The following is a 26,249-nucleotide window of genomic DNA, read 5'->3' on the forward strand; positions in this document are numbered from 1 at the left end:
AGTACAAGGTGCACGTGCTATCTTATAACTCTCTGGTAGTGTGTTGGGGCTGGGGAAGAGACAAGGAGAGAAGAGAACAATTCAACGGGGGAAGAATAGAGAAAGGAGCAGCAAAAACAATGGTCATTGATTCTGTGCTATTGCAACGGATGAACAAATAATGAAGAAAGATGAACGAGGGAAGATAAACCGGAAAACGGAAGAGTGGGTGCTTTCTTGGCAAGCATTGTCATACTCATCATCCACACTTCAAGGGTAACCTTCTATTTAGTCTCAAACTATCAATAGCCATACTTACTATTAGGCTAAATGGTTATGTGATATTTCTTTCTCCTCCGTTGCAATGCACGGGCATGTTTGCTAGTACTGATAAAAACTAAACACAAAGCCTTCATGTTAAAGCTGAACACTAACCAAATAGACTAGCATTTAAAAGGTTTTCAGGCCCCATATTAAATTGTTCTTGACAGTGCCATACATAACCAAACAAAAGATACCTATAAACGAGAGAAGACACATAGTTCGTCCATCCCGCGGAGCGACATAGACAGCTGACATCAGTAAGACATAGATAACAACGACAAAAACTAGAGCATTAACACTGATGGTAATCTTAAATCAGGTTGACGACAACCATCATTTCTAGATTGTCCAATGCACTATTCCTAACAGTGATTAGCACCACTCGGCCAACCTATTTTAGTTCGTTCTCCTCCGTGAATTCCTCCCAGCCATCCTTGCTGAATGCTATACGACCATCTGGAAAAAAGGAAGTGAGGAAATAAATATGAAGGCTAAAGAAGTGAAATGAGAAAATATAGATAGACTAAAAACTGAATGAATGCTAAACTAGCAAACTAACCTACCACTGAAGAAATGAGTACCAGGAGAAAGCTACAGATTACTCACAAAAAAGAGAGGAGAAAGCTACAAATGACTGAAACCTGAATAAGACTGAAAATGTCACTGAACCTAACCATGAAATACATAAATCAATAACTGGAGAAAACTTAAGGACATATATATTGAAGAAACCTGGTAGACTGAGGAATGACACTAAAAAAAATGCCTACCACCAAAACAAACTGAGAAATAAATATCTAAACTGAAGAAAACTCTGAAAAACTGAAAGAAACCTACAATGAAGATGATTGAAACTGAAAGCTAAAAACTGAAACACTGACCAGTCATCTTTAATTTCCATAATAAATCACTGAAAAAATTATCATGGACAAACTGAAAAATTGAAGAGTAATCACTGGAATCATGGAGGCTGATAATAGAGAATACATGGATGCTGATGACTGAAAACACTGCTAAATAATAATCAATGTCTGAAGCCTGATGACAACTAGCACACAAACAAAATTTGAGAAACTAATGGATGAATGACAAGTGAACTAAAGGAAATGACAGAAAAAACTAATCAATGATAATGGATCTAATGACTGAAGAGAAAATAAACACAGATGAATGGAAAGGAGTAAGAATCACTAGAATAGAAACCAATAAATTCTAAACTGACAAAAATCAACAAGGACTAAAGCTACATTATGAAGACAAAACTGAGGAAGACACACAAATAAGAAAAACCGATGCCTTAAAAGACTGAATCAACTACAAGACTGAAACTAGAATTGAGATACTGAAGAATAAACATTACAAAATTAAAATACATAGACAAACTCCTCCTAGAGAATATGCATTTGCATTTCAGTTATTTTATTTGATGTATTATTTAGAGCTCTCGCCCCGCCCCTCCTCTCCCGCCTAGCACCGCGTAGCTTCCCAGCCTCGCCGCCGTCAAATCCCCGCCGGTAGCCCACCCTGTGATTTGATTTTCGGCCGAAAAAAACTAATTTCGGCCGAATTTCGGCCATCTCGCCATGGCCCCGTACATGGCCCTTTCGGCCGAAAATTTTGGCCCAATTTGAATTTTGCGGCCCGGCCCAGCTTCTAGAGCGTTTCTGTTAGGCTTCGACCGAGAGAAAACCACGAGCCCACACGCCCTAACCCTAGAATATCCCTTTCCTCTCGATCCTCCTGTGTGTGGCGCCGCCGCTGCGCACAGGGCACATCTCACACAATGGCGGCTTCTTCGGCCAAGGCGGTCCTACCCTCCTGCCCTCCTCCACGTCTCCTCGCCTCCACCCCATCCACTACATGTGCGTTGCTTCTCCAAGATTGAGGCATGGTGCTCGACGGATGCGGCAAAGGAGCTGGTGGAGCGCGAGCTGACCAGTTCAATGGAGGCAGGAGCATGGAGCAGCGGCAGCAGCATGGTGGGCGGCCGCTTGATTGAATCTTAATTCTGGATGCTTTTATATCTTCCTACTTGAAGTATGTATGCAGTTTTGGTTCTTCAGCAATTTGGCCATGCGGCTCTGCTTTTCTTGTGCTATTTTAGATTAAGGACTGTTGTGCTGCTATAATTATGCCCTATTTGATTCAGATTTTGCTCAAATTTCCGCCGAAATTCTGCTGAATCTCGGACAAATTTTATCCAAAAATTCAAATTTTGTTTCTGCAATTTTGTCCGAGATTTTACCGAAATATTTGAAATGGCCGAAATTCGGCCATCCCGGTCAGGGGCGAAAAAAAATACAAAACGAAAATCAAAACACAGAGCCCACCTCAACCTCCCTCCCCCAGTCCTCTAGCCCTGCCATGGCGTCCCCCAACGCCGAACCTGCTAACCACGGCGTGACCCTCTCCGACGAGCGCGTGTCCTCCGGCGACCGCTGGCTCGACTCAGGGAGCGACTCCTCCGCACGCTCCTACTGCGAGGTCGCGAGCCGCTCCGTGGCTCCCTCGGCACCCCCTGCCCCTGGACGCGCGGCGGCACCACCACGGCAGCCTGCCAGGAGCCGGTTCGGCCCCGCTCCAAGATGCACCACGTCTCCAGCGCCAGCGTGGTCGATGCAGACGGGTTCCAGTAGCCAAGGCGCAGGAACCGCCGCCGTCGCCCGCGCCAGGTCGACGTGGCCAGCTCCGCCTCGCGCCGCCCGCGCCAGGTCGACGTGCCCAACTCTGCCCCACGCCGCCCGCGCAGCCCTTCCCCTGAAGAGGCGCCGGCAATGGCAACGACGATGGGCCAGGCCATGGCCCTGGTCGCGCTCACCGTCACGACCGCAAGCACAGACGCACGGAGATGCAGCCCGCCGGCCGCCCTGATGGCATGGTGGTGGACTGCCTCAGTTGGCGCACCGAAGACTAAACCTCCCATGCGGACGGTGTAGCCATGGCGATGGGCTGGCCTGCTCCGCCCGGTGCGGCAGCGCATACGGCCACCCAGCCTCGGAAAGGCATGTTGTCGTAGTCTAGTCAGCATGGAGCCTCACGCCGTCGTCATCGCGCCAGAAAAGGAAAGGGTAAAAGGAAAGCTAGGCATGCTTTGCCGATGGGCCAGGGCTGCAGGGCTGAGGGCATGTACAATGGTGGCATATTGATACATATGCTTCATGACAAAAAGTAATTTGAGACACCTACATTTATTTTTTTCTCCCCAATGCAAGCTATCATTAGTAGGCCTTATTAAAAAATAGAAAATAAAGACTCTAGTACACATGCATCTCTACTTTCACTCCAACCTTTTCATCTTTTGTCATCGGACCACACTTTTTCTCTTCAAGCACCCGCCTCTTGGAGAGGATCCCGCTTCCCTATCCGAACCTACTTTACGTCATATCCGATCCTACATGGCATGCGAGGCATCACCTTGAGGCTATGCATTGTACATGCCCTGATGGCGCCCTCGTGGACGCGCAGCCAGGCTCGTCAGGGACAGCTGGCGACTCGCCGGTGGCTTCTGCTGCTCTGGACCCCCCGAAATTTCAAATCCGGTGGCCTCCCAGCTCGAGGACGACCCCGCGGGGCCACCAACTGCCGCTCCTTTCCCCTCGGCCTGTCCCTCACCTGCCCCCTCAACCTGTCGAGATCTGGCCGTGCTTAGCAAGGTCCCAGACTCGCAGCTGGCTTCGCCAGCGCTGGCGCCCCACCTTGTCGGGCCAAAGCGGCGTATCCCCCACATCTGATCCCGAGGGGGCGCAAATCCCGTGCGCTGACCAGGTCGCGACTCCGTCCACCCCGTCCGCGCACGCTAGATCAGACCGCACAGGACTCGAGCTTCACGCGGCATCTCCCTGATGCGGCTTGAAGCTACGTCGGTATTTCCCCAAAGAGTAAGGGATGATGCAGCACAACAGAAGTAGGTATTTCCCTCAGATGTGAAACCAAGGTTATCGAACCAGTAGAAGAACCAAGCAACACAACGTAAACAACACCTGCACACAGATAACAAATACTCACAACCCGACGTGTTAAAGGGGTTGTCAATCCCTTCCGGGTACGATGCCTCAAGATAGGCAAACGGACATGAGATAAATTGTAGTAGATTGATAGATCGAACGCCAAATAAAATAAATAAGAATAAATTGCAACAAGGTATTTTTGTGTTTTTAATTAGTTTAATAGATCTGAAAATAAAAGCAAAGGAAAATAGATCGCAAAGGCAAATAATATGAGAAAGAGACCCGGGGGCCGTAGGTTTCACTAGTGGCTTCTCTCGAGAAAAATAGCAAACGGTGGGCGAACAAATTACTGTTGGGCAATTGATAGAACTTAAAATAATCATGCCGATATCTAGGCAATGATCATTACATAGGCATCACGTCCAAGATTAGTAGACCGACTCCTGCCTGCGTCTACTACTATTACTCCATCGACCGCTATCCAGCATGCATCTAGTGTGTTAAGTTCATGGAGAAACGGAGTAATGCAATAAGAACGATGACATGATGTAGACAAGATCTATCTATGTAGAGATAGACCCCATCGTTTTATCCTTGTAACAATGATACATACGTGTCGGTTCCCTTTCTGTTACTGGGATCAAGCACCGTAAGATCGGACCCACTACCAAACACCTCTTCCCATTGCAAGATAAATAGATCAAGTTGGCCAAACAAAACCCAAATATCGGAGAAGAAATACGAGGCTATAAGAGATCATGCATACAAGAGATCAAAGAAACTCAAATACTTTCATGGATTTAAAAAGATAGATCTGATCATAAACTCAAAGTTCATCGATCCCAACAAACACACCGCAAAAGAGTTACATCATATGGATCTCCAAGAGACCATTGTATTAAGAATTCAGAGAGAGAGAGGAAGCCATCTAGCTACTAACTACGGACCCGAAGGTCTACAAAGAACTACTCACGCATCATCGGAGAGGCACCAATGAAGGTGGTGAACCCCATCCGAGACGGTGTCTAGATTGGATCTGGTGGTTCTGGACTTTTCGACGGCTGGAGGAATATTGCGTCGACTCCCCTAGGGTTTTGGGAATATTGGGGTATTTATAGAGCAAAGAGGTGGTCCGGGGGGCACCAGAGGTGGGCACAACCCACCAGGGCGCGCCTGGGCCTCCTGCGTGCCCTGGTGGGTTGTGCTCTCCTCGGAGCACCCCCAGGCGCAGCCAGGGCCCATTACGTGTCTTCTGGTCCATAAAAAATCTATGTAAAGTTTCGTGGCATTTGGACTCCATTTGGTATTGATTTTCTATGATGTAAAAAACATGAAAAAAACAGCAACTAGCACTTGGCACTTGGCACTATGTCAATAGGTTAGTACCAAAAAATGATATAAAATGACTATAAAATTATTATAAAACATCCAAGGTTGATAATATAACAACATGGAACAATCAAAAATTATAGATACGTTGGAGACGTATCAGCATCCCCAAGCTTAACTCCTACTTGTCTTCTAGTAGGTAAGTAATAAAAACAGAATTTTTGATGTGGAATGTTACCTATCGTGTCATATCATATTTGTTTTCTTTATAGCATGGACATTTGGACTTTTATATCGTTCAAAGCAATAGTCTATTTTTGACATGATAATTTAAATACTCAAGCATATCAACAAGCAACCACGTCTTTCAAAATATCAATGCTAAAATAAGTTATCCCTAGCTCATTATGCTCAATCATTGATCCATTCATGAAACACACTCGCATATTAGCTACACCCAATACTCAAGTACGATCATATTGCCTCCTAGTTGGTGCTTTTATAAGAGAAGATGAAGACTCAGATTCAAAATAAAAATTGCATAAAGTAAAAGAAATGCCCTTTGTAGAGGGAAGTAGGGATTTGTAGAGGTGCTAGAGCTCAAAGCAAAAAACTTACAGATAAAAACATTTTGGGAGGTGTATCCATCCCACCAACGAAAACGACTTAGAGTTCCTGTCGGTGTCAAAACCGGCCGATCTCGGGTAGGGGGTCCCGAACTGTGCGTCTAGGCCGGATGGTAATAGGAGGCAGGGGACACAATGTTTTACCCAGGTTCGGGCCCTCTTGATGGAGGTAAAACCCTACGTCTTGCTTATTTAATATTGATGATATGGGTAGTACAAGAGTAGATCTACCACAAGATCAGAGAGGCTAAACCCTAAAAGCTAGCCTATGGTATGATTGTCTGTTGTAGTTGTTGTGTCCTATGGACTAAAACCCTCCGGTTTATATAGACACCAGAGAGGTTAGGGTTACACAAGGTCGGTTACAAAGGGGGAGATACACATATCCGTATTGCCTAGCTTACCTTCCACGTCAAGTAGGGTCCCATCCGGACACGAGACGAAGTCTTCAATCTTGTATCTTCATAGTCTAACAGTCCGGCCAATGGATACAGTCCGGCTGTCCGGAGACCCCCCAATCCAGGACTCCCACAGTAGCCCCTGAACCAGGCTTTCAATGACGATGAGTCCGGCACGCAGTATTGTCTTCGGCATTGCAAGGTGGGTTCCTCCTCCAAATACACCACAGAAGAATTTGAATATAAGGATAGTGTCCAACCCTGCAAAATAAGTTCCACATACCACCGTAGAGAGAATAATATTTCCACAAATCCAATTTGCTGACTTGTTTTGGCAACATGACATCATGCCATGGCCCGGTGCTTATTTGAACCGTTTTTCTTCAACCAGCTCCACACATAACGCAAGGCGGTTTCTTGACACGTCTTGTCAAAGCAGAGATCGTGTTCCCCTAATTACGGGATTCTCATTAATACGGTCGTGGGTAACCCAACCGTGTCTAGGACTCCTAGATTATAGGCAAGTCCAAACGGCCATGGAGAGGACGCTTGATATTCACCCTCTTTATAAAGGGACAAGGTTTTCGCTTTTTCCCTCTCGTGCTCAACCGAACCCTTCCCCCGCCACGAGTTCTAACACCCAAAGTCCAGGTCAGGTGCTCCGGATCTTCAATCATGTCCGGATCCAGCCTTCAAGGCCGATGGATGCCCTCCTCCGTTACGGAAGAGGATATCAAGAAGTTGAGGGAGGCCAGATACCTGACCGCCGAGGTTTCGCATCGGCTGCCTGCCCGAGGGCAGGTCGTCCCTACTCCTGAACGCAACGAAGATGTCGTGTTCATCTCCCATTTCCTCCGAGGTCTAGGCCTCGCTGTGGATCCCTTTGTAAGGGGTTTGATGTTTTACTACGGGCTAGACTTCCACGATCTAGCCCCAGACTCCTTTCTTCACATCTCGGCATTTATCGTCGTGTGTGAGGCCTTCCTCTGCATTACCCCCACTTCGATCTATGGCTCAAGACCTTTGACGTGAAGCTGAAGACAATCGAGGGACAGCACGCAACATGCGGAGGAACATTAATAAGCAAGATTGCGGGAGCTCTGTGGCCAAAAGGTTCCTTTCCAGAGGTGTCCGGATTATGGCAACAGGAGTGGTTCTACATCACAGCTCCCAGAAGTGCCAAGTGGGTGGCTTCCCCCGTTTTTTCCGCTCGGGCCCCCCACCACAACTAATGTCATGGATTAGCAGAGGGCTGAGCTGGGGTCCAGCGAAGGACCTGCCCATACTGCAAAGCCGCATTCAATATCTCTTCGAGGGAGATTTTAATTTGGTTATGGTGATGCAAGTCATGCTGGTTCGTCGAGTCCAGCCTTGCAAACGTCGGCCCCTTCGCTTGTGGGAGTTCAACCCCGAAGGACCGCGCGCTATTCAAAGTTTCCTCGGCCTGACGCACGAGGAGATGTACAAGTCATTCTTCGGACCTCAAACAGAGTGTCCGGACACTACCGAGGACGTGGGCCTGAGTAGCAATCGCACCGCCGAACAAGTAATCCTCAAGCCGAACACACCGTCCTTTATTTATTATGATGTCATTTCTGAGAAGATGATTCGGTGTTCGGCCAGGACTGGCTAACCAAGGCGAAGATGATTTGGTGTTCGGCCCCCCTTCCTGAGGGTTTGGAAAATCCGGTACTGGAAAAGATGCTCGAGCGCGCACCTTGCCCGGAGCCCTCGAAGGAAGATGGGGGGGGGGGGGGGGGGATAATACGGGCGCCAGCAGGCCCCAATCGCTGCCAGTTCCAACCGAGGGAACGAGCGCCTCCTCAAGGGAGGATAACCAAGGAGAATATTCTGGCCTTCTCCCGCTACGGGGGAGGAAGAGGACTGCCTCTGAGGATCCGGAAACCGAGGCCTCCAAACGGGAGAAGAAGTCTCCAACAGAGGGTCCTGCCTCAGGGGGTGCTCTTGCCGCACAAAGTCCGCACGGGGACCAGCTCTCCAACGAGCCGTAAGTGATCAAAAACAAAAAACTTTAATAGTGAAGGTATACTACCTTTCTTCTGAGAAAAATAACCGAAGTATATACCTTGCAGTTCGGATCTTAGCCCTTCTCAGCTGAGCTCGTCTTCGGGGGACCTTCTTCCGGAGATGATGGAGAGCGAAATGCCTCCCACGGACTCCCCCGCTCAAGAAGCGGGCGACCTTGAAGTGTCGTCACGGAGGGCCTCTCCGGATCTGGTGAGGCCAGAAGATAATCCCATAGTCACCCGAAGTCCCCAGTGTCCGGCTCTTGAAGAGAGCAAACAGAAGAGTCTGGCACCGTCTGGTATGCGGTCAGACGTTCTGAGGGAGCTGTTGGAGCGAGCGGCCATCTCAGAAGAACACCGTACGTTGATGGGTACGGTGATGGAAAGAATTTCGTCCGCCGAAAGCTGATTACATGAAGCATTTATGAGTCTACTGACGGGCTTTGAGGTACATGAAATGATATATTTTGGGTCTCTAATGTAAACAGATTGCCACGTCATCGCATGCATGCATGTAGGAATCTTTTTGGATTTTCAGTTTTTAAAATGTTTTATCTCTTAAACAAAAAATCCCATTGAAAATCCGTTTTCACCATTAAATCCCTCGCGATGAGATCTTTGAAACTAGATCCCATGTTGATATGTTTTGATGAATTTTTTTTGGATTAAAAGTTTCCATGTCTATTGCATATGAATTGCCATGATGTTTACATTGAAGTTGCCATGATATGTGACGGTGTCCTGCACTAGGGGGTACTCACCACGTCGTCTCCCGATCTATTAGATTGGGCCGAGGACCCCCGTGGCCATATACTCATGGGCCAGTTCGGACGGCTACCGCATACAAGGAAGATTCCACAAGACTTGGCGATCAAGACAAGGACTTCTCCCCACCGGCGTATTCGGCTAGGACTCTTGTTATCCTAGGCCTCCGGTGCATTATATAAACCGAGGCCAGGCTAGTCAATATACAATATATACAACAATCATACCATCGGCTAGCTTTTAGGGTTTAGCCTCCTTGATCTCGTGGTAGATCTACTCTTGTACTACCCATATCATCAATATTAATCAAGCAGGAGTAGGGTCACTGGTAGAAAAAGGGCCTTTAGTCCCGGTTCAATCCAGAACCGGGACTAAAGGCCCTCCACGTGGCCGGTCCACCTTTAGTCCCGGTTGGTAACACCAACCGGTACTAAAGGAAATTTTCTGATTTTTTTTTGAATTTTTTTTTGAATTTTTTTATTTTCCAATTTCTGAATTATTTTAACCTCTAATCTCTAATCACCCCTCATCACTGCTCAATTTAATCTCTAATCACCCCTCATCATTACAAATCATCTAACTTCCCGAACGGTCACCCATCCTCTCACTACTCCAGCCTGAGTACGCTTAACTTCCGGGTTCTATTCTCCCTCGTTCCCAAGTCTGCACTTGTTGTTTTCCTGACAATAGTAAGATGTCAATCCTATTAACCCTCAGGAATTTAGCTTGAGCATGAAGTCACATATTTCACTGTTTGAGTTTAAAACTATTGTTCTAAAAAACAATAATTTTTTAGTAACACTAATATTTCTTGAATAAGTAGTTTGACCATTGTTTGAGCACAGTTTGACCATAGTTTGACCAGATTTGACCAAAATTCAAAAAAGGTGAAATAATTATTTAATAACACTAATATTCTTGAATAATTATTTAGTAACACTAATACTTCTTGAATAAGTAGTTTGTCCATAGTTTGACCAGATTTACTGAAAATTTAAAAAAACTGAAATTTGAGCATAACTTTTTTTCCTTTTGGAATTTGAGGATTCTACAAATTTGCAAACAGGCCATAGGCGGTCTCCATCGGATGTAACTTTTCGAGTAGATGATTTTTCATATAAAAAACTTTTTAATCCGAGTTCGTATGCAAAAGTTATGCCCATTTTACAAATTCTTGAGAGATTTTGTAAATAAAGTCGAAATTCATATTTATATATTTTCCCAACAACTAGACCACATATCACATGGGAAACTTATTTTATTTTTATTGACATTTCCATCATTTTCTTTTGTTTTTTCTAAAACTGAAAAGGCGGTCCACGGGGGGCGGGGGGGGGGGGGGGGGGGGGGGGGGGGGGGTTTGAAAATGGGACCTTTAGTACCGGTTCGTGCCATGAACCGGTACTATTGCCTCAAAGCCCATTAGTCCCGGTTGGTGGCACCAACCGGGACTAAAGGTCTAACCTTTAGTACCGGTTGGTGCCACCAAGCGGGACCAATGGGCATCGCACCCTTTAGTCCCGGTTCGTGGCACGAACCAGGACTAAAGGGCCCAGGTGAACCGGGACTAATGCCTTAGCCGCACGAACCGGGATAAATGCACCCATTGGTCCCGGTTCTGGACTGAACCGGGAATAATGGGCTTACCCGGCCTGGACCAAAGCCCCCTTTTCTACTAGTGGGTATTACCTCCATCGAGAGGGCCCGAACCTGGGTAAAACAAAGTGTTCCCTGTCTCCTGTTACCATCCGGCCTAGACGCACAATTCGGGACCCCCTACCCGAGATCCGCCGGTTTTGACACCGACATTGGTGCTTTCATTGAGAGTTCCGCTGTGTGATCGACAGAAGGATCGATGGCTCGCCTGCAGATCAACTGCGACTTCGGCATCTTCGTCACCAGCTCGACTGGTCACCTTGGTTCGACCAAGAATTGCGCCCTGTGTTCGGATCACCATGTCCGGACGAGGGCCTTCATCAAACATCAACTCCGATCTCTATCAAGATTACGGAGGAATCATCTATGGAGCTCGGGGGCTCAACGTCAACATTGCCCTCAAGCGACCGTGCTGTTTTTCTGGACAGCGAACTCGTATCTGCCACCACCACCGCCTCGAGTATCGCTTTGACGATCGCTTTGGTGGAATTGTGCGGAATTGAGTCTGCAACAACCCTGGAAAATTTCATCGAGTTCCGATGGAGGAATCTCTGGCAATCCACGATATACCGGAGCCCTGTCAAATCTGGACGAGAATTTGGATGAGTTTAGGGCGTGGTGTCCAGCTTCTAGCTCGGACGTCCTATGGAAGATCCAACCTTTGATCGGCTAGGGAATTCCTATATCTACCACCTCTCAAAATTTCGGCTCCATCCGACCGTCTAAACTCCGGGAACCTTCCGATTAGTGCATCACTTTTCGGATCTGTTTTCTGCGCGAAAACAAATCCGGCCCGAGTTCATCTTTTTTATGAACAGGATTTCAGACATCCCTTTTGAAGGATGTTTTGTATGGGCTATTGTGTTTTGGTCCCCAACACATCCCACTAACTGTAAGATCTTTTGAACATGATCTTCAACATCATGCTGGTGTCAAACCAGTCCGGTAATATTACTCCACGGCTGCCGACCTGCGCTAGACATGGCGTCACTTTGTTGAGCCGAGCTCAACTTCTTCGGATCATCAACTCGGCAAGCCGAACAAGAGTCCGACATCGCGAAGGATAAATCATCACCAACATCGCCGCCCCACGGATTACACGGAGCGGGCATACCGGCATCGCCGCACGGTCGCTTCATCAAGCCGGCATCGACCACGTCACGACCTGCATCGACAGGGCCGCACTATTGCTTCTTCAAGCTAGTGTCCATCACGCCGACCTACTTCGACTCATCGGCTGACATCGAGGCTTCGACATCTCGGCTGGACCGGGAGCTTTGCCATCTCTTCATCAACCTACTCCGGACACTTCGGCGTCACTAGCCGACCAGCTCCGTCACATTAGCTGGGCCGAGGGCTTTGCCTCGGCGAGTCAACCTTTACCAGCATTGCCATGCCGTCGTTTTATCGCCCATCAGGCAATGGGTGTGCGGAGCGGGTCCCAATTTTAGGAATCACCTTCCTTCAGATTGCTACAACAAATAAACCAGGTGCTATTAATCCCAGTATTTTTTGCTTGTTTGGGTTCATTTTTCCCAAGGAATTATTACTCTGGTTTGTCTGTCATATGTACACAGGTCTATCAAATGGTGGCTGCATTAACGACAGTCGCATGGTGGTTCGGTCAGTTTCCGTACATAGTCCGGCGAATGCCGCACTCGGAGCCCGGACCGACCTGTGAATTCAGGCTTTGCCACGCCTTTACCGCATCACGCCGACGCCCTGCATCGACTTGACTTCGACGCCAGGCCATATTTCTTTTATTACTCACTTTGCATAAATTACTTATTATGCAACAATTTTTTTAATTATCATTATTACTATTATCTCCGGTTTGCACTATTTTTTGTGCACAGGAAAATGATCCGGGGACTTCGGCGTCACTCTGCCGGTCTGCATTGATCGTGCTATGTCACCACTTCGGCATGTCGAGCTCTCCGCTCCGCCACCTCGGGACCAGCTTGGGGGATGGAACCTTGCCCCGCATCAAGCTCGGACCGCGTCATCAATACCGAACACATTAACCAGCTAAGTCGCTTTCATGCTCAAAGCTTTAATTTCTAACTTGTGTCCGGTTCGACCAAGCATTATACTTTTTTGGAAAAAAGTTGCTTGTAAAAAACTTTCTTGTCCAAACTTTGTTTGTGACGCATAAATTCAAATACCCAATTCATTCGGGGGCTTCCTTCATGAAGCTTTTCCACTTGCATATGATTATACTTGTACGGCTTCGTTCCTTATTCGTGTATTATGCCACAATATGCACCACATTGACTTAAGCGATTTGCAAGCTGGGTTGCCTCGCTCCTGTGTTTACCCCTACGTTCCCGATTGTTCGGCTAGGGAGTAAAGGGAGCACCTCTGCGATTGTCACGATCGGGTCACCCGAGCCGGACCTCAGACTGGGTGAAGCCGAAAGCTAGCGCTCTTATAGTTATTCAATGATGGTCGGCACACAACGGAACTCATGAGTACAAAAAATCTATTGCACAAGTCTCATAATAACAATGAGCACCGAAGAAAGGTATCGGTGGGGGTACTATTTTCTTCGAAGATGCTTCTTACTCTTCGCAGTAATATAGCATAAGTTTCCTGAGCGCGCTTTGTCTATTACAGCCTTATGGCCTGATTGCCTGGTTATTGGAAACACCATCGATATTCTCGACCGATGGAGTACATAACACTTTTCGGTCCTTGACCGAAGAGGGAGAAGCCGACAGTCGGTTAAGACGTGTTTAAAGTTGGGTTGAACATAGATATGATATAAGTACTTCGGTACATGCAATCATTCTTCTCCCAAGTCACTTGGGAGCTCTTAAGTTTATTTAAGCCGTTTTATAATAAGTGTTCTTGTTCTTAGTCATTGCAAAGTTTTATTATTATTATTTATCACTCCTTTTTTCGACACGAGTGTGCGGTCACTAGCCGGGGAGCCTAATTTCTCTCTCAAAGCCGCTAGAGTTTAGTTTGCTAAGCTGGCTTGATGAGAAGTACTCCGCCCTCGGGATAGGAGGTTGAAGCCGTAGGCTGACCCGCTCGAAGTCTTGAGATAGGATGTATCATGTTAAAGCACGACAGAAGCACTTCTTTTTTCTAAGACCAACTTTCGGATTGGCACCGAACACTTGATATTGTTCGGACGTCATGTTTTTACTGACGTTTCTTGGTTTTCCAAGCTTTTTGGCACTTTTAAACTATTTGTGCTTTTCCAGCATTAGTCTCGCAGTGCAACGCCGGACACCTTTAGGGATTCGGCAAAAACATTCTCAGATATTGCTATATATGCATCGGTTTCGAATTGTGTCTTCGGTCAATAGTTGGGTTGCCCGGCTCCTACACTTGCTTCCTACGTTCCGTTTTGTTCGGCTAGGCGTGCAAAGGGAGAACCACTGCGATTGTGCTTCCAGCTCACATGGTTAAGCACCTTAGTGGAGAAAGCCGAAAACTGACTGTCACAATAAGTGTAAACTGGTCAGCGATCCGACGACTTTGACGGGCCATTCATAACATTGGCCGAAGTGTTTATGGCTTGACCTCGACTGTCGCCGAACACTACCGGGGGCTATTAACTGGCCTCCCAAACTAAATCCTCGATATTTTGCTCTTACATTCGAGCTGAGGTTTCATGATCATGCTTAGCATGACAACCCAAAGAAAGGAACCGATAGCGGGACTATTTTCTTTGGAATACATTTCTTCTGTTAAACAGTAATATAACATATCTCTCTGCGTACCTTTGTTTATAAAACCGTGTGGCCAGATTGCCTTGTTTGTCGTAAATCTTTGCCCTCATAAAGGCTTTATAAAGTAGGACAAACACTCCTCGGCTACTGGCCAAGGAGGTGGAAGCCGATGGTCGGTCAACAAAGTTTTGTACAATGCGGATCCGAGCATTAATGACGTAAAGTACTTGGATACATAGAGTCATTACACATAATTTGTGATTTTACTATGGATATTGATCCTTAATTCGGCCACCCGTGCCCGCAGTAAGGCTCGGGGGCTACTGGGCTTCGGGCTTATTATTTACAAATATTAAAGGGGCACATCGATCCCCTGATCTGGTGTTGCCACCCGACCAGTGTCTCGGGGGCTACTGCATTGCTTGTCCAATGCAGAAAATTTTATGTGCAATATAGTTTCCGAGGAGATTTTGATCCTCAGGTTGGTTGGCCGCACCCAACCTGAGTCTTGAGGACTGAGCACGCCGCTTTTGTGTCCCGAAGTATTCTGCCGAGCTAGGACTTGATCCTCAGGCCGACTTTGCAAATCAACCTGAGTCTCAGCGGCTACTGGGATCAACGGTCTTATGTCATCCTTCATGTGCATCTCGGGTTTTAGACCGATACACACCTTGAGGGCTACTGGCTATATATCTCAGTAGAGAATAAATTGCACCAATAAAAAATATTGACAAAAAATCGGCCCATAGTCGGGGTGGTGCACCACCTCGGAAGCAGTCCGGCATAAAGCTCGGGCGCTAGTGGCTGGCTCCATAGAGGGCATTTCCGGCATTAAGCTCGGCTAAACTCCTTCAACTTTTTTGAACCAAGGTGATATGACACCTCGGATATAGTCCGACATTGGAGCCTGGACACAGTCCGGCATTGGAGCTCGGATATATTTCGGCGTTGGAGCTCGGATATACAGTCCGACGTTGGAGCTCGGATACATAGTCCAGCGTTGGAGCTCGGATACATTCCGGCGCTAGAGCTGGGAAGCGGTCCGACGTTGGTGCTCGGCTGCAAAAGATACCTCGAATGCAGTCCGGTGTTGGAGCTCGGACGCAAGAGGACCCTGCCTCCCAGGAACAACTTCAAACCCGAGGTGTGGCATAAAAATAACAAGGCATTAATAAAGGCTGGAAACTTAAAGGGGCTCCTCGGATACCCGACGTGTAAACTCGTCGAATGCATTTCGGCGATCCTCAAGATCAAAGATAAAGAAGATTTGTTGAACCAGTTTTCAAGACTGGCAACCAAAGATGAAGAACAGTTTGAAAGAACCGAGGAGCGTCCCTAACTTGAAGACCGGTTCAGGGGGCTACTGACGGTGTCCTGGACTAGGGGGTACTCACCACGTCGTCTCCCGATCTATTAGATTGGGCCGAGGACCCCCGTGGCCGTATACTCATGGGCCAGTTCGGACGGCTACCGCATACAAGGAAGATTCCACAAGACATGGCGATCAAGCCAAGGACTTCTCCCCACCGGCGTATTCGGCTAGGACTCTTGTTATCCTAGGCCTCCGGTGCATTATATAAACCGAGGCCAGGCTAGTCAATATACAATATATACAACAATCATACCATCGGCTAGCTTTTAGGGTTTAGCCTCCTTGATCTCGTGGTAGATCTACTCTTGTACTACCCATATCATCAATATTAATCAAGCAGGAGTAGGGTATTACCTCCATCAAGAGGGCCCGAACCTGGGTAAAACAAAGTGTTCCCTATCTCCTGTTAGCATCCGGCCTAGACGCACAGTTCGGGACCCCCTACCCGAGATCCGCTGGTTTTGACATCGACAATATGTTTCAGCTATTTTCTTCTACATTTAAAAGTAAATTTTGACATTTATAAAACGGGGAATTAAGAAACTAGACTTGCCATGAACCATAAACTAAAATTGCCATGATACATGCACGTAAAATTGCCATGGTTCATACAAAAAATAATTTTCATGGTCAAAGTACTGGAGTTGCCATCATCAAAATACTAAAATTGCCATGATCTACAAACTAAAATTGCCACATGGCAACTTTAGTTTAAGCCCTATGGCAACTGCAGTGTAAAAATCATGGCAACTTCTGGCAAAAAAAATTTCGTCGAAACATATCAACATGGGGTCTAGTTTTGAAGATCTCGTCGAGATGGATTTAATGGTGAAAACGGATTTTTAGTTCGCTTTTTTATTTAGGAGATACAACATTTTTAAGCTGAAAACCAAAAAAATTCTGCTGATGTCATCTATTCATACGTGGCAAAATGAGTGGTGATGGAGGCATGTGGGCGATGTGCAAACGCCCACAAGTGTGGGCGTTAACATTTCCATATATTTTTTGATAGTATCGCACATGTTAAGTGTGCCCTGTGTAGATAGTAGCCCCTGAGACTCTGGTTGTCATCGAGAACGGTGGCGAACAGAGGATCATAGTCCCATGTAATAACCAGACTGCCTTTATGTGCAGGTGGTGGAAGCTCCGGTGGCTAGCCAGACTAATGAATTTGCCGAACTGAAGCGGCAATTGGATGCGGCGGACGCCGACATCGATCTTGTTAACAAGCGGCCTGACGAGACACAGGGTAAGTAATATTTTCTGGTGAATGTCACATAATAAGAGCAGCATGATGCCAGTATCTTTAATATGTTGTGACTGTAGACGGAGCTGCCAGCGTGGAGACCCTTCGGGCGGAACTCGCCCGAGCCAAGGAACAAGCGAGGGTTAGTAATGCGGCTGCTTTGAAGGCGGCCGAGGAATTAAGAGCCGAGAAGGCTGCGCATTGCAAAAGCAAAGAGAAGATGGCCAAGATGGCCGTGGAATTAAAAGGCACTGCTGACCGTTGCCAGTTCCTCGAAGAAGAAAACTGAGTCAAGGCAACGGACCTTGAAAAGGCCACGATGGCAACCAAAGACACTCGCTCTGCTATGAGGGCGAAGAAGGAGGAGCTGCGCGAAGCCAGGGATATTGCGGCTGGGAAGCCCTTTCTGCTGCAGAGGAAGTTCGGAGATCCGCGGTATGGCCCTCTGGACCGGCTATGGAGTTCGGCAGACACATATATGGACTTGGCTGCAAGCGCTGTCGATGCGGCCGAATACATCCGAGATCAGACAGATCGTGAAGTGGACAAGCTATTCTGGTCGCAATTTAACGCTCCAGAGCGTCCGCTTCCCTTGACTGATCAGCTAGCCAAATGGGCCGAACTTAATAGGTTGTCCGGGCTTGCCATGAGGTCCGTCGTAGATCATTTGTGGCCGGAGAAGCCGAAGCCGAACAGCTATTTCAGCTTAGTGCAGCAGTTCCTTGGTGCGGTGCCGCGCATTAATGCGATGAAGACGTCGGCGTGCGTAGAAGGCTCGCGGATGGCCTTTGTCCGTTGAGGGAGTCCTGGATTAGGGGGTCTCCGGACAGCCGGACTATCTCCATTAGCCGGACTGTTAGACTATGAAGATACAAGATTGAAGACTTCGTCTCGTGTCCGGATGGGACTCTACTTGGCGTGGAAGGCAAGCTAGGAAATACGTATATGGATATCTCCTCCTTTGTAACCGACCTTGTGTAACCCTAACCCTCTCCGGTGTCTATATAAACCGGAGGGTTTTAGTCCGTAGGACAACAATCACAACATACAATCATACCGTAGGCTAGCTTTTAGGGTTTAGCCTCACTGATCTCGTGGTAGATCTACTCTTGTAAGACCCATATCTTCAATATTAATCAAGCAGGACGTAGGGTTTTACCTCCATCAAGAGGGCCCGAACCTGGGTAAAACTTCATGTCCCTTGCCTCCTGTTACCATCCGGCCTAGACGCACAGTCCGGGACCCCCTACCCGAGATCCGCCGGTTTTGACACAGACATTGGTGCTTTCATTGAGAGTTCCTCTGTGTCGTCGCTGTTAGGCTTGATGGCTCCTACTATCATCGATAGCGATGCGGTCCAGGGTGAGACTTTTCTCCCCAGACATATCTTCGTATTCGGTGGCTTTGCACTGCGGGCCAATTCACTTGGCCATCTGGAGCAGATTGAAAGCTACACCCCTGGCCATCAGGTCAGATTTGGAAGTTTGAATTACACGGCCAACATCTGTGGGGACTTGATCTTCAACGGATTCGAGCCACAGCCGGGCACGCTGCACTGTCGTGATAGGTATGACCTAGCTCTGCTATCAGACGGTACCCCAGAGGCCGCGCCCGCATCAGCTCCGACCCTTAGCTCGGAGCTAGCTGCGCTAATCGAGGACGGGCGGCTAGACACCACCTCAGGGGCTGCAGTCTCAACGGCAATCGAGCCGAACACCAGCATAATCCTCTGCGCAGCCCGTGACTCCAAGGTGCCAGACTCTTCTCCGGACCCCGAACCATCCGCGCCCCTGCGAATCGAATCCGACTAGGCGCCAATCATGGAATTCACCGCTGCGGATATCTTTCAGCACTCGCCCTTCGGCGACATTCTGAATTCAATAAGGTCTATCTCTTTGTCAGGAAAGCCCTGGCCGAATCATGGCCAAAAGAACTGGGATACGGATGATGAAGAAATTCGACGCCCACCCACCACCCACTTTGTAGCCACTGTCGATGATTTAACCGACATGCTCGACTTCGACTCCGAAGACATCGACGGTATGGACGACGATGTAGGAGACGAACATGAGCTAGCACCTATAGGGCACCGGAAGGCCACCTCGTCGTATGACATATACATGGTGGATACACCCAATGAAGGCAACGGCGACGAGATAGAGGAGGATGACCCCTCCAAGAAGCATCCCAAGCGCCGACGTCAGCGCAGCCGCTCTAAGTCCCGCCAAAGCAAAAGTGGTGATGCCGACGCAGGAGATAATAACACTCCGGATAGCGCCGAAGACAACAAAAATCCCCTACAGCAAGAGTTAGATCAGGAGGATGAAGGAGCCAGCTCTCCTAAGAGAGCGGCTGGCGGAGAGGAGGAGGATGACAATTACATGCCCCCTTCGAAGACAAGGAAAGCCTCGGCGACGATGAATTCGCCGTACCAGAGGATCCCGTCGAACAAGAGCGCTTTTAGCGCAGGCTTATGGCCACGACAAATAGCCTGAAGAAAAAGCAGCAGCAGCTTCAAGCTGATCAAGATCTGCTAGCTGACAAATGGACTGAAGTCCTCGCAGCCGAGGAATATAAACTCGAGCGTCCCTCCAAGAGTTACCCAAGACACAGGTTACTACCCCCACTGGAGGAAGAAGCGTATGATACGGCTGATCGGCCACCCCGTGGCCGCGATAGAGAGGCATCCCTACCGAAAGCTCCGCCTCCGCCCCAACGCCATCCAAATAAAAAGGCATGGGGAGATATGCCAGACCTGCGAGACATATTGGAGGACAAAGCAAAGCATTCAAGATCGATCTACGGATCACGAGGGCGCATAACTCTACAAGACGGTAAACGTCACGCCGGATACAGTAAAAGCAAATCCGGTTGGGCCGAACATAGCGGGCAGGACCCATACGAGCTACGTCGCGATATAGCCCAATACAGAGGTTTTTTGAGTCCCTAAACACTTATACCACTTAGGGCGAGGGGCCGGCTCCGTCCGGCTTACAGGCGTGTATCGCGCCCCGAATTCGGCCTTCCGAACACCAGGGGCTTCGCCGAAATTTAAAATTATAGAATTCTATGGCTAAGTGAGAGTGATAAAGCAATATTAGTCCGGTTGCCTTGTTCGTTGTACTGAGCACCTCCCTCGAAGGACCCAAATATGGGAACAAGAGTGCTCAGGTTTATCCTGAACACCCCAGCACTAGCGGCATGGGGGCAGAAGCCGAGGACTAGCCATCTCTCAGATTGGATAAACAGCCAAACAGAAGGTAATATTTTAAATTCACAAAAGCGTTGCATAGCGAATATGATACAAGTTTTCATACATACAGGACAAAACGAGCAAGTCTCATTCAAATATTACATTTTGCGAACACTCATCCACGATAAGACGGGCGCCCGGCAGAACACCCTCGTAGTACATCTCGGGGTGGCGGTGCGCCTTACCCTCCGGCGGCCCCTCCTTGATCAGCTTCATGACGTCTAGCTTGACCCACTGCGTTTTTACATGGGCAAAGGCCCGGCGTGCACCTTCAATGCAGACGGATCGCTTGACGACCTCCAGCCGTGGGCAGGCATCCACAAGCCGCCTCACCAAGCCGAAGAAGCTGTTCGGAAGGGCGTCGCCAGGCCACAACCGGACTATGAAGCCCTTCATGGCCTCATCGGCCGCCTTATGTAGCTCGGCCATCTACTTCAGCTGGTCGCTCATTGGCACCGGATGTTCGGCCTTAGCATACTGAGACCAAAACAGCTTCTCCGTCGAGCTTCTATCCTCAGCCTGGTAGAACAGTGCGGCATCGGACACACTGTGGGGCAAATCTGCGAATGCTCCTGAAGAGCTCCAGATTCGGGTAAGTAATCGGTAATTCACCTTTACATGCTTGCTTTGCATATAGAAAGCCTTACTCGCCGCTATCTTCTTCATCGCGTCGATCTCCTGAAGGACCTTCTGGGCCTCGGCCTTGGCACTCTTCGCGCTCCCACGGGCCGCGGCAAGCTCAGACTCTCTCGTCTTCAGGTCAAGCTCCAACGCCTCGTGCTTGGTCACGAGAGCCTGGAGCTCTTGCTGCACCTCGCCCACCCGAGCCTCGTGCCTCTCTCGCTCGGTGCGCTCCTAGGCCGCCTTTTCTTCGGCCTGGGACAATGCTTGCTTCAGGGTCACCACCTCGGTCGTGGCCCCTGGCAAACATACAATGATCCTGTCATTTAGCAATCGCGTCCTTTTTCTCATCGACAGACGGGGTATTACTTACCCTTGTTCTCCTCGAGCTGCCTCTTAGCAAGGCCGAGCTCTTTCTGGGACCCCTCGAGGGCCTCCTTCAGTACGGCGACCTCCGTAGTCAGTGCGACGGACGCCAGCAGCGAAGCCTGCATATGCATATTGACATACTTATATTAGACTCCTGCGATATTATTTGATCCTCTGTTCGGCTTTTCTTTGTGAACATCGAACAAAGCCTCAGGGGCTACTGTCTATGCGGTAATATTTCTACTACATTTTAAAACACTTACCTCGAAGCCTGTTAGAAGGCTAGTACAAGCTTCAGTCAATCCGCTCTTGGTGGACTGAACCTTCTGGATCACCGCACTCATGATAGTGCGGTGCTCCTCCTTGATGGAAGCGCTGCGGAGCGCTTCCAACATAGTGTCCGGTTCCTCTGGATGGACAGAGGTCACCGGCACAGGCGTCTCACCTCCCTTAGAAGGGGACGACCTACCCGAGCTCGGAGCCGTTGGAGGGTTCGGCGTGTTGTTTGGCTAAGGGCCGAACTCGGAGCTCTCGGGGACCCCGTCCCCTTGGCTCCCGGAGTCCGGAAGGTCGCCTTGAGGCGCCTCCGGGACTGCCCCCTCGTTCCGGTGCCTCTTGAGACAGCACCTCGGTGTCGTCGGCTGGATGAGGGGAGGTGGCGGTCGGGACTGGATCGCTATCCATGTCCGACGCGCCCAGGGAGCCGTCCGAGGATACCTCGATATTGGCTCGGGGTGGCCTGCACAATTGAGTTCGGCGTTAGGGAAAGCAATGCGACAAAGGAATCCTATGGGTTACTTTGGTATCTGAATACTTACGATCTCCCTTGGGGCTTGGCCCTAGGCAACCACTCGTCTTCACTTTCGTCGGCGGTGGTGGAGCTGTCCGGAAGGAGCATCCTTCCCTTCTTGGACCCTCCGGCCTCCCCAGTTGGGGCAGTGTCGGTGTCAAAACCGGAGGATCTCGGGTAGGGGGTCCCGAACTGTGCGTCTAGGCTGGATGGTAACAGGAGGCAAGGGACACGAAGTTTTACCCACGTTCGAGCCCTCTTGATGGAGGTAAAACCCTACGTCCTGCTTGATTAATATTGATGATATGGGTAGTCCAAGAGTAGATCTACCACGAGATCGGAGTGGCTAAACCCTAGAAGCTAGCCTATGGTATGATTGTTGTTCTGTATGTTGTCCTACGGACTAAAACCCACCAGTTTATATAGACACGGGAGAGGGTTAGGGTTACACAAAGTCGGTTACAATGGTAGGAGATCTACATATCCGTATCGCCAAGCTTGCCTTCCACGCCAAGGAAAGTCCCTCCCGGACACGGGACAAAGTCTTCAATCTTGTATCTTCATAGTCCAGGAGTCTGTCTGAAGGTATAGTCCGGCCATCCGGACACCCCCTAATCCAGGACTCCCTCAGTAGCCCCTGAACCAGGCTTCAATGACGACGAGTCCGGCGCGCAGATTGTCTTCGGCATTGCAAGGCGGGTTCCTCCTCCAAGTACTTCATAGAAGATTTTGAACACAAAGATAGTGTCCGACTCTGCAAAATAAGTTTCCACATATTGCCATAGAGAGAATAATATTTATACAAATCTAATCTGCTGACATATTCCGTAGTGTGACATCGCACCATGACCAAGCCTTTATTCGAATCGTTTTATTGTCCCACCTTAGCGTGTCATGCGAGGCGGTTTCCTTGGCACGTCTCGTCGAAGTAGAGTGTTGGGGAACGTAGTAATTTCAAAAATTCTCCTATGCACACGCAAGATCATGGTGATGCATAGATACGAGAGGGGAGAGTGTGATCTACGTACCCTTGTAGATCGACAATGGAAGCGTTAGCACAACGTTTTTGATGTAGTCGTACGTCTTCACGGCCCGACCGATCAAGCACCGAAACTACGGCACCTCCGAGTTCTAGCACACGTTCAGCTCGATGACGATCCTCGGACTCCGATCTAGCAAAGTGTCGGGAAAGAGTTCCGTCAGCATGATGGCGTGGTGACTATCTTGATGTACTAGCGTCTCAGGGCTTCGCCTAAGCACCGCTACAATATTATCGAGGACTATGGTGGAAGGGGGCACCGCACACGGCTAAGAATATGATCACGTGGATCAACTTGTGTCTCTAGGGGTGCCCCCTGCCTCCGTATATAAAGGATCAAAGGGGGGGGGGCTGCGGCCGGCCAGGAGAGGGCGCGCCAGGAGGAGTCCTACTCCCTCCGGGAGTAGGATTCCCCCCTTTCCTAGTTGGAATAGGATTCGGGAGGGGGGAAAGAGGAGAGAGAGAAGGAAGGGGGGGGGCGCCCCCCTCTCCTTGTCCTATTCGGACTAGGGGGGGAGGGGCGCGCGGCCCAGCCCTGGCCACCTCTCCTCTCTTCCACTAAGGCCCACTAAGGCCCATATACCTCCCGGGGGGTTCCGGTAACCTCCCCGTACTCCGGTAAAATCCCGATTTCACCCGGAACACTTCCGATATCCAAATATAGGCTTCCAATATATCAATATTTATGTCTCGACCATTTCGAGACTCCTCGTCATGTCCCCGATCCCATCCGGGACTCCGAACTCCTTCGGTACATCAAAACTCATAAACTCATAATATAACTGTCATCAAAACCTTAAGCGTGCGGACCCTACGGGTTCAAGAACAATGTAGACATGACGGAGAAACGTCTCCGGTCAATAACCAATAGCGCAACCTGGATGCTCATATTGGCTCCTACATATTCTACGAAGATCTTTATCGGTCAGACCGCATAACAACATACGTTGTTCCCTTTGTCATCAGTATGTTACTTGCCCGAGATTCGATCGTCGGTATCTTAATACCTAGTTCAATCTCGTTACCGGCAAGTCTCTTTACTCGTTTCGTAATACATCATCTCGCAACTAACTCATTAGTAGCAATGCTTGCAAGGCTATGTGATGTGCATTACCGAGAGGGCCGAGAGATACCTCTCCGACAATCGGAGTGACAAATCCTAATCTCGAAATACGCCAACCCAACATATACCTTTGGAGACACCTGTAGAGCTCCTTTATAATCACCCAGTTATGTTGTGACGTTTGGTAGCACAAAAAGTGTTCCTCCGGCAAAAGGGAGTTGCATAATCTCATAGTCATAGGAACATGTATAAGTCATGAAGAAAGCAATAGCAACATACTAAATGATCGGGTGCTAAGCTAATGGAATGGGTCATGTCAATCACATCATTCTCCTAATGATGTGATCCCGTTAATCAAATGACAACGCATGTCTATGGTTAGGAAACATAACCATCTTCGATTAACGAGCTAGTCAAGTAGAGGCATACTAGTGACACTTTGTTTGTCTATGTATTCACACATGTATTATGTTTCCGGTTAATACAATTCTAGCATGAATGATAAACATTTATCATGAAATAAGGAAATAAATAATAACTTTATTATTGCCTCTAGGGCATATTTCCTTCACAGAGATTGTGTCCCCTTATTCCGGGATTCTCGTCAATACGGGCGTGGGTAACCCAACTACGCCATTGATTATGGCGCTTGGAGATAACTGAGTTTTACCAGGCTGGTGGGGACACGTAGTTGCGTCCACCCATATAAGGGGATAAGGATCCACCTTTTCACCTACGCCTTCTTCCTCCTTTGCCTATCCATTTTCACGCACTCGAGCTCCAGCGCCCAAGTCCACACTCCCAACCTCAACCTTCTCCAGCCATGTCTGGAATGGTAGGCAAGTGGATGGTCTCCTCCGTGACGGAGGGACACATCAAAAAACTGAGGAAGGCCGGATACTTGTCTAACAACATCGCGTACCGGCTTCCCGAAGAGGGGCAGCTCTTCCCCACCCCAAGGCCCCATGAGAGGGTAGTGTTCCTTCGCCACTTCCTCCGCGGACTGGGCTTTCCTATCCACCCATTTGTCCGAGGACTCATGTTCTACTACGGCCTGGATTTCCATGATCCGGCCCCGAACTTCATCCTCAACATCTCGGCGTTTATCGTCGTGTGCGAGGCTTTCCTCCGCATCCGCCCCCATTTCGGCCTATGGCTCAAGACTTTCAATGTCAAGCCGAAGGTGGTGCGCGGCAACCAGGCGGAGTGTGGAGGCGCAATGGTGGGCAAGATGCCCAACGTGTTATGGCTCGAGGGCTCCTTTGTGGAGACCCTGAAGGGGTGGCAATCGGGGTGGTTTTACATCATCGAGCCGCGCGACCCCGAGGGGGTCGCAGCCCCCGAGTTCCGGTCCAGACCCCCAACGCGGCTCACGTCCTGGAAAGAGACGGGCCTGTCGTGGGGCAGCAAAGGAGAGGTGAATGGACTGCAAACATGCACCCAAACCCTGGTGAACAAGCAACTCAGGCTTGTCAACGTAGTCCAGGTTATGCTCATCCGCCGGATCCTCCCGTGTCAACAACGGGTCTTCAATCTATGGGAGTTCAACCCGGCGCAGCACCGAACTCTGAGCAGGCTCTTCGACACGACGTACGAAGATGCCTGGAAGGTGCTTTTCAAGGGCGCAGAGGCTCCCGCATCCGCGACCGAGGATCGCGGATTCAGCGTGCAGCATCACGCTAGCGCGGTAAGTTGTTTGTACCTTTTACAGGGTATTAGTTTTTCATATTTTAACTCTATGCAGGATCTAAGCTCCCTTACC

The 26,249-nt window shown here is 48.8% G+C and overlaps 1 pseudogene; it reads left to right on the forward strand.

The window, feature by feature from the left end:
* Nucleotides 1–2,667: 2,667 nt before the first annotated feature.
* Nucleotides 2,668–26,249, forward strand: part of LOC125519394 — an 85,639-nt pseudogene continuing 62,057 nt past the window's right edge.

The sequence above is a fragment of the Triticum urartu genome, chromosome 7 (assembly GCF_003073215.2).
Source record: "Triticum urartu cultivar G1812 chromosome 7, Tu2.1, whole genome shotgun sequence".
Lineage (NCBI taxonomy): Eukaryota > Viridiplantae > Streptophyta > Magnoliopsida > Poales > Poaceae > Triticum > Triticum urartu.